The 17,266-nt window shown below is 39.3% G+C and overlaps 1 protein-coding gene across 2 annotated transcripts in view; it reads left to right on the top strand.

The window, feature by feature from the left end:
• The first annotated feature begins 1,216 nt into the window (after positions 1-1,216).
• CCNB3 (cyclin B3) overlaps positions 1,217-17,266 on the top strand; it is an 89,062-nt gene continuing 73,012 nt past the window's right edge. For both annotated transcript variants that reach the window (XM_007991726.3, XM_007991729.3), the window contains exon 1: positions 1,217-1,425. The gene's annotated coding sequence lies outside the window, so the exon portion shown is untranslated. The remainder of the gene's footprint in view (positions 1,426-17,266) is intronic.

The following is a 17,266-nucleotide window of genomic DNA, read 5'->3' as shown; positions in this document are numbered from 1 at the left end:
CTCCTGATTTGTTTTCCTGCCATGAGAGTGCACACTGACATTCAGAGCAGCTTCATGCAACCAAAGTGAAAAATTAGTCATTTTGAACATCTTGGCAATGGTACTGTATAATTACTTCTGTCAAGTATTTGTGTTTTGTCTGCATTGTACATATTTGTTCTTTCCTATGAGTGATTGGAGGAGTGGAGGGGGAAAATAAAGGACTTTTAAAGGCTATAAACATTATCATAAAAAAATTTCAGGGGGCAACTGCTAAAGATAAGTGGAGTCTTAGGTATGTTAGGGGTTCTTTTATAGGCAGGGGCTTAATTAGGCAGCTAAAGTTCTGTTCCATAACCTTGTGGTAGAAAATGACTTATGGCTAATTTTGAGGGGTGGACTTGGCTTGGCAGTGGCTATTTCTGGTCAGGCTCTTCCCCTTTATAATTATGAAATTTCCTTCCCCTGATTTCCTAGAACATTTGCTTATTGTCAGGATAATTCATCTGACATTTACTACATCTGACCTTGTGGAGTTAATTACCTTTTCCTATTCCTAGATTACTTACATTACAAGCCTAGAAGGTTATCTATCTCTTTTCCATTGCATCCACCACAATACTGGGCACACAAGTGGGCTCAAGACACAAGGTTCTGGAATTTTTAGGGCAGGAAACATAATTCGGAAATCACAGCGTCATGAGAGCTGTAAAAATGACCAAAAAATTTGGTTAGCTATCTGAGTGGGCAGGTTTCTTTCTCAGAGCAATAATTGTCACACTTTGGTGTGCATCAGAATCACCTGGAGGGCTTCAGTTTCTCATTCTGCGGGTTTGGAGTGGGGGCTGAGAATTTACCTGGTACTGTGTATTACATGCATTATCTCATTTAATTCACGCACAGCCTTATGAAATGCCTACCACTTTAATTATAAACGACTAGCTCGCGCGCAGAGGCCACGTGACTGGTGGGGTGCTTGGGAGCACTGGCCACTTCCATCGTCTTGGGAGTTGGGGGGCGTGTGTCTGTGTGTGTGGTGATTAATATGCCTTTTATTTCATTCAGGGTCTGGAGATAGAAGAGAAATTCCCTGAGAAAAAGAAAAGTAGAAAGGTACCTACTCTGATCTTCTGGCCCCATCTGGTGGTTTCAAGTCAGACTTTAAAAAAAAAAAAAAAAAAAAGCGCTGATTCGTGATCTCCCCCTGCTGGTGAGAATGGTGGGGTCAGTCCGGCCGCCTCTCGTACCGGTTATGCTGATATGCGTTTCTGTGGAAGCTTTTCCGTTATTCTGAGGCAGTTGGGCTGAGGCGGTTGGTCCCCTCTCCCTCTGTCCCTCATCTACATTTTGATTGGCTTATTTTTGTATTGTTTTCTTTCAGTTTCCGATTGGTGGAGAACTTTCTACTAAAAGCTTTTGTTCCAGTCCATCTGTGGCGTGTTAAAGGTACAGCGTGTATTGTCAGTCGTGACGACAGCTTTTTGCCTTGTATATTGATTATGTATTATAAATACAGAAATATATCCTGTGTCAGGCTAGAGATGTGGGAGGAAAACTGGCTGAGGGAACTAGCCTTTAATTAGTTTATTTCCTCCCTGTCAAACCAATAAACTTGTCTGGAACATCTGACAAAATAACCTTTAAAAAGTACTTCAGGCCGACCGTGGTGGCTCGCGCCTATAATCTCAGCACTTTGGGAGGCCGGGGCGGGCGGATCGCCTGAACTCAGGAATTCGAGACCAGCTTGGTCACTATGGCGAAACCCCGTCTCTACTAAAAAGACAAAAATTAGCTGGGCGGGGTGGCACGCGCCTTTAGTCCCAGCTACTCGGGAGGCTGAGGTGGAAGAATCGCTTGAAACTGGGAGGCGGGGGTTGCAGTGAGCCAAGATGGCGACACTGTACTCCAGCCTGGGTGACAGAGCAAGACTGTCTCAAAAGAAAAAAGAAAACCCTTAAATATACTATTACTTGGTGACAAAATCTTTATCCTGCCCTGCAGATAGTATATCAGTGAATGAATGTTTTAAACATTACAGTTGGGCGCAGTGGTTGCGGCAGGAAGATGGCTTGAACTGGGAGGTGAAGGTTGCAGCGAGCCAAGATGGCGCCACTGCACTCCAGCCTGGGCGACAGAGTGAGACTCTGTCTCAAAAGAAAAAAAATATATATGCTATTACTTGGTGACAAAATCTTTATCCTGCCCTGCAGATAGTATATCAGTGAATGAATGTTTTAAACATTACAGTTGGGCGCAGTGGTTGCGGCAGGAAGATGGCTTGAACTGGGAGGTGAAGGTTGCAGCGAGCCAAGATGGCGCCACTGCACTCCAGCCTGGGCGACAGAGTGAGACTCTGTCTCAAAAGAAAAAAAATATATATGCTATTACTTGGTGACAAAATCTTTATCCTGCCCTGCAGATAGTATATCAGTGAATGAATATTTTAAACATTATAGCTGGGCGCCGTGGCTGCAGCAGGAGGATGGCTTGAACTGGGAGATGAAGGTTGCAGTGAGCTAAGATGGCGCCACTGCACTCCAGCCTGGGCGACAGAATGAGACTCTTGTCTCAAAAGAAAAAAAAAAAAAAATTAAATAGCCAGGCGCGGTGGCTCACGCCTGTAGTCCCAGCACTTTGGGAGGCTGAGGCGGGCGGATCATGAGGTTAAGAGATCGAGACCATCCTGGCCAACGTGGTGAAACCCCGTCGCTATTAAAAATACAAAAATTAACTGGGCATGGTGGCATGCGTCTGTAGCTACTTGGGAGGCTGAGGCAGGAGAATCACTTGAGTCCAGGAGGCAGAGGTTGCAGTGAACCGAGATCATGCCTCTGCACTCCAGTCTGGGCGACAGAATGAGACTCTTGTCTCAAAAGAAAAAACAAATAAATAGCCCGGCGCGGTGACTCACTCCTGTAGTCCCAGTACTTTGGGAGGCTGAGGTGGGCGAATCACAAGGAAAAAAGATCGAGACCATCCTGGCCAACATGGTGAAACCCCGTTTCTACTAAAAATACAAAAATTAGCTGGGCATAGTGGCACGTGTCTGTAGCTACTTGGGAGGCCGAGGCAGGAGAATCACTTGAGTCGGGGAGGCAGAGGTTGCAGTAAGCCGAGATCGCGCCACTGCACTCCAGCCTGGTGACAGAGCGAGACTCCATCTCAAAAAAAAAAAAAGTAAATAAAAAATAAAAATATTAAATATACTATTGGTGACAGCTGAGCGCAGCGGCTCACTCCTGTAACCACATCACCTTCGGAGGCTGAGGCAGGAAGATAGTTTGAGGGCAGGACTTTGAGTTTGAGACAAGCCTGGGCAACATAGCAAAACTTCCGTGTCTACCAAAAAATAAATGAAATAAAATAAAATTAGCAGTGTGTTGTGGTGCACGCCTGTAGTCCCAGTTACTCGGGAGGCTGAGGTGGGAAGATCACTTAAGCCTGGGAGGGGGAGGTTATAGTGAGCCGAGATCATGGCACTGCACTCCAGTCAGGACGACAGAGCAAGACTGTCTCAAAAGAAAAAAAAAAAATTAAATATAGTATTACTTGGTGACAGCTGGGCACGGTGGCTCACTCTTGTAATTCCAGTACTTTGAGAGGCTGAGTCGGGAGTATTACTTGAGGGCAAGAGTCTGAGTTTGAGACCAGCCTGGGCAGCACAGCAAAACCTCTGCCTCCTGGGTGAAGAGATTCTCCTGCCTCAGCCTCCTGAGTAGCTGGGATTACAGGTGCCCGCCACTACGCCTGGCTAATTTTTGTATTTTTAGTAGAGATGGGGTTTCACCATGTTGACCGGGCTGGTCTTAAACTCCTGACCTCAAGTGATCCACCCACCTTGGTCTCCCAGCATGTTGGAATTACAGGCATGAGCCACTGAGCCTGGCCCAATACTATATTGTTAACTATAGGCGCTGTGTTGTACAGCAGATCTCTAAAATTTATTCATCTGTGTCATTTCTGATATTGCTAATTTTGTGTCTTCTTTTTCTTTGTCAATCTTGCTAGAGGTTTGTTAGGTTTTTGATCTTTTCAGAGAACCAGACTTTGTTTCATTGATTTTTACTCTTGGTTTTTCTGTTTTTAATTTCATTGATTTCTGCTTTTGTTGTTATTATTTCCTACTTTATGCTTGCATTGGATTTACTTTTCTCTTCTTTTTCTAGTAGTGAGGTGGGTGCTTAGAGTATTGATTTTTGCCAAACAGAAATTTAAAAATTTTTAGCTACTGAAAAATTTCTCATCCTGTTTTGAAAGTTTTTCTTCCTTTTGCAAGATTATGGAAATATTCTTTTATAGCTTGTCTGGTATTTTCATGGTTTCATTTTTACATTCAAATCTCGGATCCATCAGTAATCTATTTTCATGTAAGAGTAAGGTAGATAATAACAGATCTTTTCTCTTAGGCTTTAATGCAGAGGTATAGGGAGGAGAAGAAAGGAGACTTTATGAGAATATTATATACCTGGGAGGAGGGAAATATTGACAAATTGTGGAGTCGAAGGGCTGTCTTCTCTTTCCTCAGTATCTTCTCAGAATGGTACCCAAAGAAAAGTTTAAGTCAACTGGAGGTATGCCAGCTAAGGGAAAAATACGTTTAAAAAATTTTGGAAAAATCACAACATTTACTGAATAAGTTTTTTTGTTGTTGATGATGTGAAAAGCTAGAAAAAATAGAATGAAATTGCTTGTTTTGTGATTTTTGTGTTGCTGTTGTTTTGGTGGATAGACCTTTTCCTCTCATGACTAAAAACTTAGGGTGACTTGTGTTAATGCTACGTTTCCCTTATGTGCTTCCCAGTGGGATACTGTCTACAATGATGACCTTTACAAGAAGATACTCATTTACTTAGCGAACAGATATTTTTTCAGTTATCTATCAAGGAGGCAGATACGGGGTACTGGTCATGTTTGTTTTCTGGAATCAGACTGCTTGTGTTTAAATTCTGGCTGTAATATTTAAAACATTCATTCACTGATATACTATCTGCAGGGAATGATGAAGATTTTGTTTTGTTACCTGTGACAAGAGCTTTTTGCCTTACATATTGATTATATATTATAGATATAGAAATATAAGGTATCAAGCTGGAGATGTGGGTGGAAAACTGACTGAGGGAATGTAGCCTTTAATCAGATTTTTTTCCTCCCTGTCAAACCAACGAACTTGTCTGGAACATCTGACAAAATAACCTTTTAAAGAGTACTTGAGGCCTGGCATGGTGGCTCACACCTGTAATCCTAGCTTTGGGAGGCCAAGGCAGGTGGATTGTTTTGAGCTCAGGAATTCAAGACAAGCCTGGCCAACATGGCAATATCTCATCCCTACTAAAAATACAAAAATTAGCCGGGCGTGGTGGCAGGCACCTGTAATCCCAGCTACTCTGGAGGCTGAAGCAGGAGAATCACTTGAAACCCAGAGGCGAAGGCTACAGTGAGCCTAGATCGCACCACTGCACTCCAGCCTGGGTGAAAGAGTAAGACTGTGTCTCAAAAGAAAAAACAAAACAAAACAAAACACAAAAACCTTAACTATAGTATTAGTTGGTGAAAAAATCTTTATCCTGCCCTGCGCATAGTATATCAGTGAATGCATGTTTTAAACATTACAGCCGGGTGCGGTGGCTCACACTTGTAATCCCAGCACTTTGGGAGGCTGAGGCAGGAGGATTGCTTGAGGACAGGAGTTTGAGTTTGAAACCAGCCTGGGCAACATAGCAAAACCTCGGTCTCTACCAAACAAACAAACAAAAAAGTAGCTTGGTGTTGTGGCACGTGCCTGTAGTAGCGGTTACTCAGGAGGCTGAGGTGGGAGGATCGCTTCAGCATGGGAGGTTGATGCTGCAGTGAGCCCTGATCTCACCAACTGCCCTCCAGCCTCCTGTGCCTCTTGCTCTCAAGTCAGGATGATGAATCGGGGTAATGACTTCATGTGGCCACTAGGAGGTTGCAGCTGTTGGAAAACGTATTCCCATGCAGTAGAAGAACACCCTGTACAAAAGGCGTCTTGAGAAGGCATCCCTCCAATTAAAAGGGAAATTGGTGATTTCTCTTGACAGAAGCACTCCCCATCCTAAAAACTGCATTTTTGTGTATGTCGTATTTATTGATACATTTCCTTAATATTTCCATCATGAAGATGTGTATAGGTTCAAGGAAGGCAGTAATTGTCTCTTTGTACAACCTAGCAGTGGCTCATGTGTTTACACACTCAGTAACTTTTGATGATGTTGAGATGATTATAACAATAGTGATGGTGTTGATAATAAGAGTGGACTCAATCATACGTGTCTTCTGAAATTCTCAACAGTTTTACATTCACCTAGTGAGTTTATAATTCACATATCACATTCTGCCTTGTGGTGTATTTGTTTCATTGTGAGCTTTATCTTTCCAAAAACAGGACTTCTTGAAGAGAATTACTGTGTTTTACCCATTTTCACTTACCTTGCTAAGGGTAGCACAGGTTCATATATATTAGTAAATGCCTCTTCAAATCCAAGTTCCCAGATGCTAGCCAAGGGCCAACCTTTGTAAGCAGGATTTTCAAATGACAATATTCTTAGGTCTGGTATATTATCTCTGTTCCACACAGATTTTGATAGGGATTGTCTTGAATCTGTAGATCAATCTGGGCAGTATTGCCATCTTAATATTGAGAAGCTGATCAATGAACATGGGACATCTTTCCATTTATTTAGGGGTCTTTCTCTTAATGATGTTTTGTAGTTCTCAGTGTACAAGACAATGTCTATGTTGGATTACATGGATTGATTTTTCAAACTAGCCTTGCATCCCTGGGATAAATCCCACTTGGTCATGGTATATGTTAAATAATACTTTTAATATGTTGCTCAAATTTGTTTGCTAATATCTTGCTAAGAATTTTGTTTCTATGTTCACGAGGGATATTGGCCATGGAGTTTTCCTGTTTTGTATTATCTTTGGATGTTTTTGGCAACACTATAAAAGTGTTCTCATATAAGAAGTTGAGAATTGTTCCGTTTTCTATTTTATGGAAGAGACATATGTAGAATTGCTATTAATTGTTCTTTAAATATTTTGTTTAATTATTCAGTGAAATCATCTGGGCCTGGATATTTTTCTTTTGGGAAATTTTAAAATTAATAATTGAATTTATTTAAAACTGGGGCTATTCAAATGATGTATTTCCTACTGGGTGTGTTGTGGCAGTGTGCTTTCGAAGGAGTTCATCCATTTGTTTTAAGTTGTCAAATTGATGTGTGTAGTGTTGTTTAAAGTATTCCTTTACCCTTTTTATGTCAGTAGGGTCTGTAGCAGAATCCCCTGTTTTATTTCTTTTAAAAAAACTTTTATTGAGGTATTATTGATATATTAATATAAAGAACTGCATATATTTAATGTGTACAATTTCACAAGCTTATTCATATATAAACACTCATGATTCCATTACCATAATCAAGGTAGTAGACATATCCAACATCAGCCAAAGTTTCCTTGTGTTCCTTTGTTGTTGTTGTTGGGTGTTTTCTTGGTAAAAACACTTAACATGATATCTACCCTCTTAACAAATTTTGAAGCGCCCAATACTGTTAACTTTAGGCACTCTGTTGTATAGCAGATCTGTAAAATTTATTAGTCTATGTCACTTCTGATATTGCTAATTTGTGTCCTCTTTTTCTTTGTCAATCTTGGTAGAGGTTTGCCAGGTTTTTAATCTTTTCAAAGAACCAGACTTTGTCTCATTGATTTTTACTATTGGTTTTTCTGTTTTTAATGTCATTGATTTCTGCTTTTATCATTATTTTTTCCTAAGTTATGCTTGCATTGGATTTATTTTTCTCTTATTTTTCTAGTATTGAGGTGGGTGCTTAGAGTATTGACTTTTAAACTTTTCCTCTTTTCTAATATTAAATAGTGTTATAAATTTCCCTTTCAGATTTAGCTGTGGCCCATATATATATGTATATATTTTAGCTGTGACCCCTGTATATATGTATATATGGGTATCATCTATTCTATATATATCATCGGTCTCTCTCCTTATGTATATGTACAATATATATTGTATTACATATAGTAGATAGTATATAATATATGATATTATATTTTATGTATAATAAAATATATAATGAAATATATATAATATATTTTTTATGTATATAACATGTATATTTCATATATATAATTAAAAAATGAATATATATATTTTAAATAGAGACAGAATGTCCCTATATTGCTCAGGGTGGTCTTGAACTCCTGGCCTCATGTGATTGTCCCCATGTTTGCCTCTCAAATTGCTGGTATTACAGGTGTGAGCCACCATACCTGACCCACAAATTTTGATGTGTTGTATTTTCGTTTTCATTTAGTTCAGTGGTTTTTTAAAATTTTGATTAAAACTTCATCTTTGATCCATGAGGTATGTCGTTTCATTTCCAAGTGTTTGGAGATTGTTCTGTTCTTATTTATTTATTTATTTTGAGATGGAGACTTGCTCTGTTGGCCAGGCTGGAGTGCAGTGGTACGATCTCAGCTCACTGCAAACTCTGCCTCCTAGGTTCAAGCCATTCTCCTGCCTCAGCCTCCCGAGTAACTGGGACTACAGGTGTCCGCCACCATGCCGGGCTAATGTTTTTTATTTTTTGTAGAGATGAGTTTTCACCGTGTTAGCCAGGATGGTCTTGATCTCCTGACCTCGTGATCCACCCGCCTCGGCCTCCCAAATTGCTGGGATTACAGGCATGAGCCATGGTGCCTGGCCCGATTGTTCTGTTATTCTTGTCACTGATTTCTAGTTTGATCCCATCGTCGTCAGAGAACATACTGTGTTATGAGTTCAATCTTTTTTATTTGCTGAGATTTGTTTTACAATTGAGGGTATCATCTATTTTGGTGAAAGTTCCATGGGCACTCGAAATGAATGTGTATTTTGTTTTTTCTTGGGAGCGGGGAAGTGTTCTATAAATGTCAATTAGATTCTGTTTGTTGCTGTTGTGGTTGAATTCTTCTATACCCTTGATGATTTCTTTATCTAGCTGGTTTTTAAAAGTAAATTATTGAGATGGGGATGTTGAAGTCTCCAATTGCAAATGTGGATTTGTCTATTTCTCCTTTCAGTTCTGTCAGTCTTTGCTTCATGTATTTTGCAGATCTGTTGGTTGGTACATACACGTTTGAGATTGCTGTATCTTCTCGGTCGATTGACCCTTTTATTATTATGTAATGTTTCTCCCTGACCCTGTTAATTTACTTTGCTCTCATATTACTTTAACTGATATTAATATAGCCACCCCTGTTTGTTTAAAATTAATGTATGCATGATATATCTTTTCCACTTTTTAATTTCTACCTGCTTATATCATTGTATTTGAAGGGGATTTTCTTGTTGACAGCGTGTCACTGGGGTGTGCTTTTTTTTTTTTTCTTTTCTTTCTTTCTTTTTTCTCTGTTTTTTTTTTTTTTTTTTTTTTTTGAGATGGAGTCTCCCTCTGTCACCCAGGCCAGAGTACAATGGTGCGATCTCGGCTCACTGCAACCTCCATCTCCCGGGTTCAAGTGATTCTCCTGCCTCAGCCTCCTGAGTAGCTGGGAATACAGACACGCACCACCATGTCTGGCTAATTTTTGTATTTTCAGTAGAGACGGGGTTTCACCATGTTGATGTTGGTCAGGCTGGTCTCGAATTCCTGACCTTGTGATCCACCTGCCTCAGCCTCCCAAAGTACTGGGATTACAGGTGTGAGCCACCACACCAGGCCTTTTATGTGTGTGTGTGTTTGTGTGTGTGTGTGTATGTGTGTCAGAGTCTCACTCTGTCGCCCAGGCTGGAGTGCAGTGGTGCAATCTTGGCTCAGTGCAACCTCCACCTCCCAGGTTCAAGCATTTCTCATGCCTCAGCCTCCCAAGTAACTGGGAATACAGGGGCAGGCCACCATGCCCAGCTAATTTTTTGTATTTTTAGTAGAGATGGGGTTTCACAGTGTTAGCCAGGATGGTCTCTGATCTGCTCACCTCATGATCTGCTCACCTCGGCCACCCAAAGTGCTAGGATTACAAGCATGAACCACTGTGCCCAGCTTGGGGTGTGCTTTTTAAAATTCACTTTGCCAATATCAGTCTTTTAACTGTTTTACTTAATTTATTTACATTTAATATGATTATTGATATGTCATACCTTAAGTTTGCCATTTTTATTTTTTGTTCTGTGGTTATTCCTTCTAGTTTTCATTTTTATATATATATTTTTTTCTGCCTTCCAGTCAGTTACATGAACATCCACTGTAATTCCATTTGGATGCATCTGTAGTGGTTTTGAGTGCCTCTCTTCATATGGCTTTCGTAATGGTTGCTCTGGGTATTACTCTGTGTGTGTGTGTGTGTGTGTGTGTGTGTGTGCGCGCGCGCGTATGTGTGTATTTTTTGTGTATTTTCAGATTCTACTGGAGTTATCATTTCCCAGTTTGCAAGAGGTATAGAAACATTTCCTTCCTTTACATCTCTTTATCCTCCTTTATTTTTTGATATTACTGTTTTTAACATTTCCTGTGCCTACATTGAGAACCACATCAGACAATGTTCTAATTTTTGCCATAACTGTCAAACATATTTGAGAAAACTCAGGATCAGAAGGAAAGTCTGTTGAATTGACCCATACTTTGCTCTTTCTATTGTTCTTTCTTCCTGATGTTTTAAGATTCCTTCTTTTATACCTTTTATTTTTTTTTAATTTGTGAATTTTCTATTCTATTGGGGTAGATTTACTGGCAACAAATTCTCTTAATTTTTCTTCATCTGAGAATGTCTTGATTTTCCCTTTACTCTTGAAGGATATTTTCCCTGGATATAGAATTCTCAGTTTAGAGCTGTTTTCTTTTAGTTTTTGGAAAATATTGTGTCACCTCCTTCTGGGCTGCACAGTTTCTAATAAGAAATCTACTATTACTCAGAAATTTTTACTTCTATTAGAAATATTTCATTCCCCTCTTTCTGCCTTCAAAGTTTTTTTCTGTATTGTTAAGTTTCAGAAGTTTTATGATGTGTTTGTTGTGTTAATTACTTTGGGTTTATCCTGTTTAGGATTTGCTTAGCATCTTCAGTCTAGATTTATATCTCTCCCAGATTTGGGAAATTTTCAGTCTTATTTCTGAGACTTAAGTATTTTTGTGGTAAAGATTAATAGAAGTAGAATCTCTGGGTAAAAGGGTTCAAACATTTGAAATCCAATAGATATTTTCAAATAACCCTCCCAAAGTTTATGGCAGTTTTTATTTCCATCGACAGTGAATACAAATGACTGTTTACCCACCCCCTCACCAACAGAAGTTATTATCAATATATTAAAGCTTTGTCAGTGTCCTAAACAAAAATAATCTATTGTTGTTTTAATCTGCATTTGTTTTTAGTGAAATTGAACATATTTTCATGGTTATTGGTTGTTTGTATTTCTTTTTTAATTTTTCATCTTCTTGCCAACTTTTTTGATGGGAAGTTCATCTATTTTATTGATCATAGAGTTCTCGTTGTACATTTTTTCTTATACTTTAAGTTCTAGGATACATGTGCAGATGGTGCAGGCTTGTTACATAGGTATACACGTGCCATGGTGGTTTGCTGCACCCATCAACCCGTCATCTACATTAGGTATTTCTCCTAATGCTATCCCTCCCCTAGGCCCCCACCCCCTGACTGGCCCCAGGGTGTGATGTTCCCCTCACTTGTGTCCATGTGTTCTCATTTTTCAGCTCCCAGTTATGAGTGACAACATGTGGTGTTTGGTTTTCTGTTCCTGTGTTAGTTTGCCTAGAATGATGATTTCCAGCTTCATCCATGTCCCTGCAAAGGACATGAACTCATCTGTTTTTATGGCTGTATAGTATTCCATGGTATACTATATGTGCCACATTTTCTTTATCCAGTCTATCACTGATGGGCATTTGGCTTGGTTCCAAGTCTTTGCTATTGTGAATACTGCTGCAATAAACATACATGTGCATGTGTCTTTATAGTAGAATGATTTATAATCCTTTGGGTATATACTCAGTGATGGGATTGTTGGATCAAATGGTATTTCTGGTTCTAGGTCCTTGAGGAATTGCCATACTGTCTTCCACAATGGTTGAACTAATTTATACTCCCACCAAGTATAAAAGTGTTCCTATTTCTCCACATCCTCTGCAGCATCTGTTTCCTGACTTTTTAATGATTGCCATTCTAACTGGCATAAGATGGTATCTCATTGTGGTTTTGATTTGCATTTCTCCGATGACAAGTGATGATGAGCTTTTTTTCATAAGTTTGTTGGACACATAAATGTCTTCTTTTGAGAAGTGTCTGTTCATATCCTTTCCTCATTTTTTGATGGGGTTGTTTTTTTCTTGTAAATTTGTTTAAATTCTTTGTAGATTCTAGATATTAGCCCTTTGTCAGATGGATAGATTGCAAAAATTTTCTCCCATTCTGTAGGTTGCCTTTTCACTCTTATGATAGTTTATTTTGCTGTGCAGAAGTTCTTTAGTTTAATTAGATCCAATTTGTCAATTTTGGCTTTTGTTGCCCTTGCTTTTGGTGTTTTAGTCATGAAGTCTTTGCCCATGGCTATATCCTGAATGGTATTGCCTAGGTTTTCTTCTAGGGTTTTTATGGTTTTAGGTCTTATGTTTAAGTCTTTAATCCATCTTGAGTAAATTTTTGTGTAAGGTGTAAGGATGGGGTCCAGTTTCAGTTTTCTGCATATGGCTAGCCAGTTTTCCCAACACCAGTTATTAAATGGGGAATCCTTTCCTCATTGCTTGTTTTCATCAGGTTTGTCAAAGATCAGATGGTTGTAGATGTGTGGCATTATTTCTGAGGACTCTGTTCTGTTTTATTGGTCGATATATCTGTTTTGGTACCAGTACCATGCTGTTGTGGTTACTGTAGCCTTGTAGTATAGTTTGAAGTCAGGTAGCATGATGCCTCCAGCTTCGTTCTTTTTGCTTAGGATTGTCTTGGCTATCCGGGCTTTTTTTGGGGTCCATATGAAATTTAAAGTAGTTTTTTCTAATTCTGTGAAGAAAGTCAATGGTAGCTTGATGAGGATAGCACTGAATCTATAAATTACTTTGGGTAGTATGGCCATTTTTACAATATTGATTCTTCCTATCCTTGAGCATGGAATGTTTTTCCATTTGTTTGTGTCCTCTCTTATTTCCTTAAACAGTGGTTTGTAGTTCTCCTTGAAGAGGTCCTTCAAATCGCTTGTAAGTTGTATTCCTAGGGATTTTATTCTCTTTGTAGCCATTGTGAATGGGAGCTCATTCATGATTTGGCTCTCTGTTTGTCTCTTATTGGTGTATAGGAATGCTTGTGATTTTTGTACATTGATTCTGTATCCTCAGACTTTGCTGAAGTTGCTTATCAGCATAAGGAGATTTTGGGCTGAGACGATGGGGTTTTCTAAAGATACAGTCATGTCATCTGCAAACAGAGACAATTTTATTTCCTCTCTTCCTATTTGAATACCCTTTATTTCTTTCTCTTGCCTGATTGCCCCGGCCAGAACTTCCAATACTGTGCTGAATCGGAGTGGTGAGAGAGGGCATCCTTGTCTTTTGCCGGTTTTCAAAGGGAATGTTTTCAGCATTTGCCCATTCAGTATGATATTGGCTGTGGGTTTGTCATAAATAGCTCTTATTATTTTGAGATACATTCCATCAATACTTAGTTTATTGAGAGTTTTTAGCATGAAGTTGTGTTAAATTCTATTGAAGACCTTTTCTGCATAATCATGTGGTTTTTGTCATTGGTTCTGTTTATGTGATGGATTACGTTTATTGATTTGCCTGTGTTGAGGTGAACCATCCTTGCATCCCAGGGATGAAGCTGACTTGATCGTGGTGGATACACTTTTTGATGTGCTGCTGCATTTGCTTTGCCAGTATTTTATTGAAGATTTTTGCATCGATGTTCATCAGGGATATTGGCCTGAAATTTTCTTTTCTTGTTCTGTCTCTGCCAGGTTTTGTTATCAGGATGATGCTGATAACTCATAAAATGAGTTATGGAGGAGTACCTCTTTTTCTATTGTTTGGAATAGTTTCAGAAGGAATGGTACCAGCTCCTCTTTGCACCTCTGGTAGAATTCGGCTGTGAATCCGTCTGATTCTGGGCTTTTTTTGGTTGGTTGTCTATTAGTTACTGCCTCAATTTCAGAACTTGTTGTTGGTCAATTCAGAGATTCGATTTCTTCCTGGTTTAGTCTTGGGAGGGTGTATGTGTCCAGGAATGTATCCATTTATTCTAGATTTTCTAGTTTATTTGCATAGAGGTGTTTATAGTATTCTCTGACGGTAGTTTCTACTTCTGTGGGATCAGTGGTGATATCCCTTTTATTGTTTTTTATTGTGTATGTTTGGTTCTTCTCTCTTTTCTTCTTTATTAGTCTGGCTAGCGGTTTATCTATTTTGTTAATGTTTTCAAAAAACTAGTTCCTGTATTCTTCAATTTTTTGAAGGGGTTTTCATGTGTCTATCTCCTTCAGTTCTGCTCTGATCTTAGTTATTTCTTGTCTTCTGCTAGCTTTTGAAGTTGTTTGCTCTTGCTTCTCTAGTTCTTTTTTGTTGTTGTTGTTGTTTTTCTTTTAATTTTTTTTAATTATACTTTAAGTTCTAGGGTACATGTGCACAATGTGCAGGTTTGTTACATATGTATACATGAGCCATGTTGATGTGCTGCACCCATTAACTCGTCATTTACATTAGGTATATCCCCTAATGCTATCCCTCCCCCCTTCCCCCTCCCCACAATAGGACCCGGTGTGTGATGTTCCCCTTCCTGTGTCCAAGTGATCTCATTGTTCAATTCCCACCTATGAGTGAGAACATACGGTATTTGGTTTTCTGTTCTTTTAATTGTGATGTTAGGGTGTTGATTTTAGATATTTCCTGCTTTCTCCTGTGGGCATTTTAGTGCTATAAATTTCCCTCTAAACACTGCTTTAGCTATGTCCCAGAGATTCTGGTATATTGTGTCTTTGTTCTCATTGCTTTCAAAGAACTTATTTATTTCTGCTTTAATTTTGTTATTTACCCAGTAGTCATTCAGTAGCAGGGTGTTTAGTTTCCATGTGATTGTGTGGTTTTGAGTGAGTTTCTTAATGTGGAGTACTAATTTGATTGCACTGTGGTCTAAGAGACTGTTTGTTATGATATCTGTTCTTTTGCATTTGCTGAGGAGTGTTTTACTTCCAATTATGTGGTTGATTTTATAATAAGTGTGATTTGGTACTGAGAAGAGTGTATATTCTGTTGATTTGGGGTGGAGAATTCTGTAGATGTCTATTAGGTCTGCTTGGTCCAGAGCTGAGTTCAAATCCTGAATATCCTTGTTAATTTTCTGTCTCGTTGATTTGCCTAATATTGGCAGTGGGGTGTTAAAGTCTCCCACTATTCTTGTGTGGGAGTCTAAGTCTCTTTGTAGGTTTCTAAGAACTTGCTTATGAATCTGGGTGCTCCTGTATTGGATGCTTATATATTTAGGATAGTTAGCTCTGCTCGTTGCATTGATCCCTTTACCATTATGTAATGCCCTTCTTTGTCTTTTTTTATCTTTGTTAGTTTAAAATCTGTTTTATCAGAGACTAGGTTTGCAACTCTTGCTTTTTTTTTTTGCATTTAATTTTCTTGGTAAATATTCCTCCATCCCTTTGTTTTGAGCCTACGTGTGTCTTTGCACGTGTGATGGGTTTCCTGAATACAGCACACTGATGGGTCTTGACTCTTTATCCAATTTGCCAATCTGTGTCTTTTAATTGGGGCATTTAGACCATTTACATTTAAGGTTAATATTGTTATGTGTGAATTTGATCCTGTCATTATGATGCTAGCTGGTTATTTTGCCTGTTAGTTGATGCAGTTTCTTCATAGTGTCAATGTTCTTTACAATTTGGTATATTTTTGCAGTGGCTGGTACTGGTTTTTCCTTTCCATATTTAGTGCTTCCTTCAGGAGCTCTTGTAAGGCAGGCCTGGTGGTGACAAAAATCTCTTAGCATTTACTTACTGTAAAGGATTTTATTTCTCCTTCACTTATGAAGCTTAGTTTGGCTGTACATGAAATTCTGGGCTGAAAATTCTTGTCTTCAAGAATGTTGAATATTGGCCCTCACTCTCTTCTGGCCTATAGGGTTTCTGCAGAGAGATCCGCTGTTAGTCTGATGGGCTTCTCTTTGTGGGTAACCCGACCTTTCTCTGGCTGCCCTTAACATTTTTTTCCTTCATCTCAACCTTGGTGAATCTGACGATTATGTGTCTTGGGGTTGCTCTTCTCAAGGAGTATCTTTGCGGTGTTCTCTATATTTCCTGAATTTTAATGTTGGCCTCTCTTGCTAGGTTGCAGAAGTTCTCTTGGATAATATCCTGAAGAGTATTTTCCATCTTGGTTCCATTCTCCCTGTCACTTTCAGGTACACAAATCAAACGTAGGTTTCGTCTTTTCACATAGTCCCATATTTCCTGGAGGCTTTGTTTGTTCCTTTTCTTCCTTTTTTCTCTAATCTTGTCTTCACGCTTCATTTCATTAAGTTAATCTTCAGTCTCTGATATCCTTTCTTCCTCGTGATCGATATAGCTATTGATACTTGTGTATGCTTCACGAAATTCTCGTGCTGTATTTTTCAGCTCCATCAGGTAATTTATGTTCTTCTCTAAACTGGTTATTCTAGTTAGCAGTTCCTGTAACCTTTTATCTAAGTTCTTAGCTTCCTTGCATTGGGTTAGAACGTGTTTGTTTAGCTCGGAGGAGTTTGTTATTACCCACCTTCTGAAGCCTACTTCTGTCAAATCATCAAACTCATTCTCCATCCAGTTTGTTCCCTTGCTGGCAAGGAGCTGTGATCCTTTGGAGGAGAAGAGACATTCTGGGTTTGAAATTTTCAGCCTTTTTGCACTGGTTTTTCCTCATCTTTGTGGATTTATCTACCTTTGGTCTTTGATGTTGGTGACCTTCGGATGGAGTTTCTGTGTGGACATCCTTTTTGTTGATGTCGACACTATTCCTTTCTGTTTGTTAGTTTTCCTTCTAACAGTCAGGCCTTTCTGCTGCAGATCTGCTGGAGTTTGCTGGAGGTCCACTCCAGACCCTGTTTGCTTGGGTATCACCAGCAGAGGCTGCAGAAAAGCAGATTGCTGCTTGTTTCTTCCTCTGGAAGCTTTGTCCCAGAGGGGCACCCGCCAGATGCCAGCTAGAGCTCTCCTGTATGAGGTGTCTGTCGACCCCTGCTGGGAGGTGTCTTCCAGTCAAGGGGCATGGGGGTCAGGGACCCATTT

The sequence above is a fragment of the Chlorocebus sabaeus genome, chromosome X (genome assembly GCF_047675955.1).
Source record: "Chlorocebus sabaeus isolate Y175 chromosome X, mChlSab1.0.hap1, whole genome shotgun sequence".
NCBI lineage: Eukaryota > Metazoa > Chordata > Mammalia > Primates > Cercopithecidae > Chlorocebus > Chlorocebus sabaeus.
Note: the sequence above shows the minus strand (reverse complement) of the source record. Positions and strands in the feature narration are given on the sequence as shown.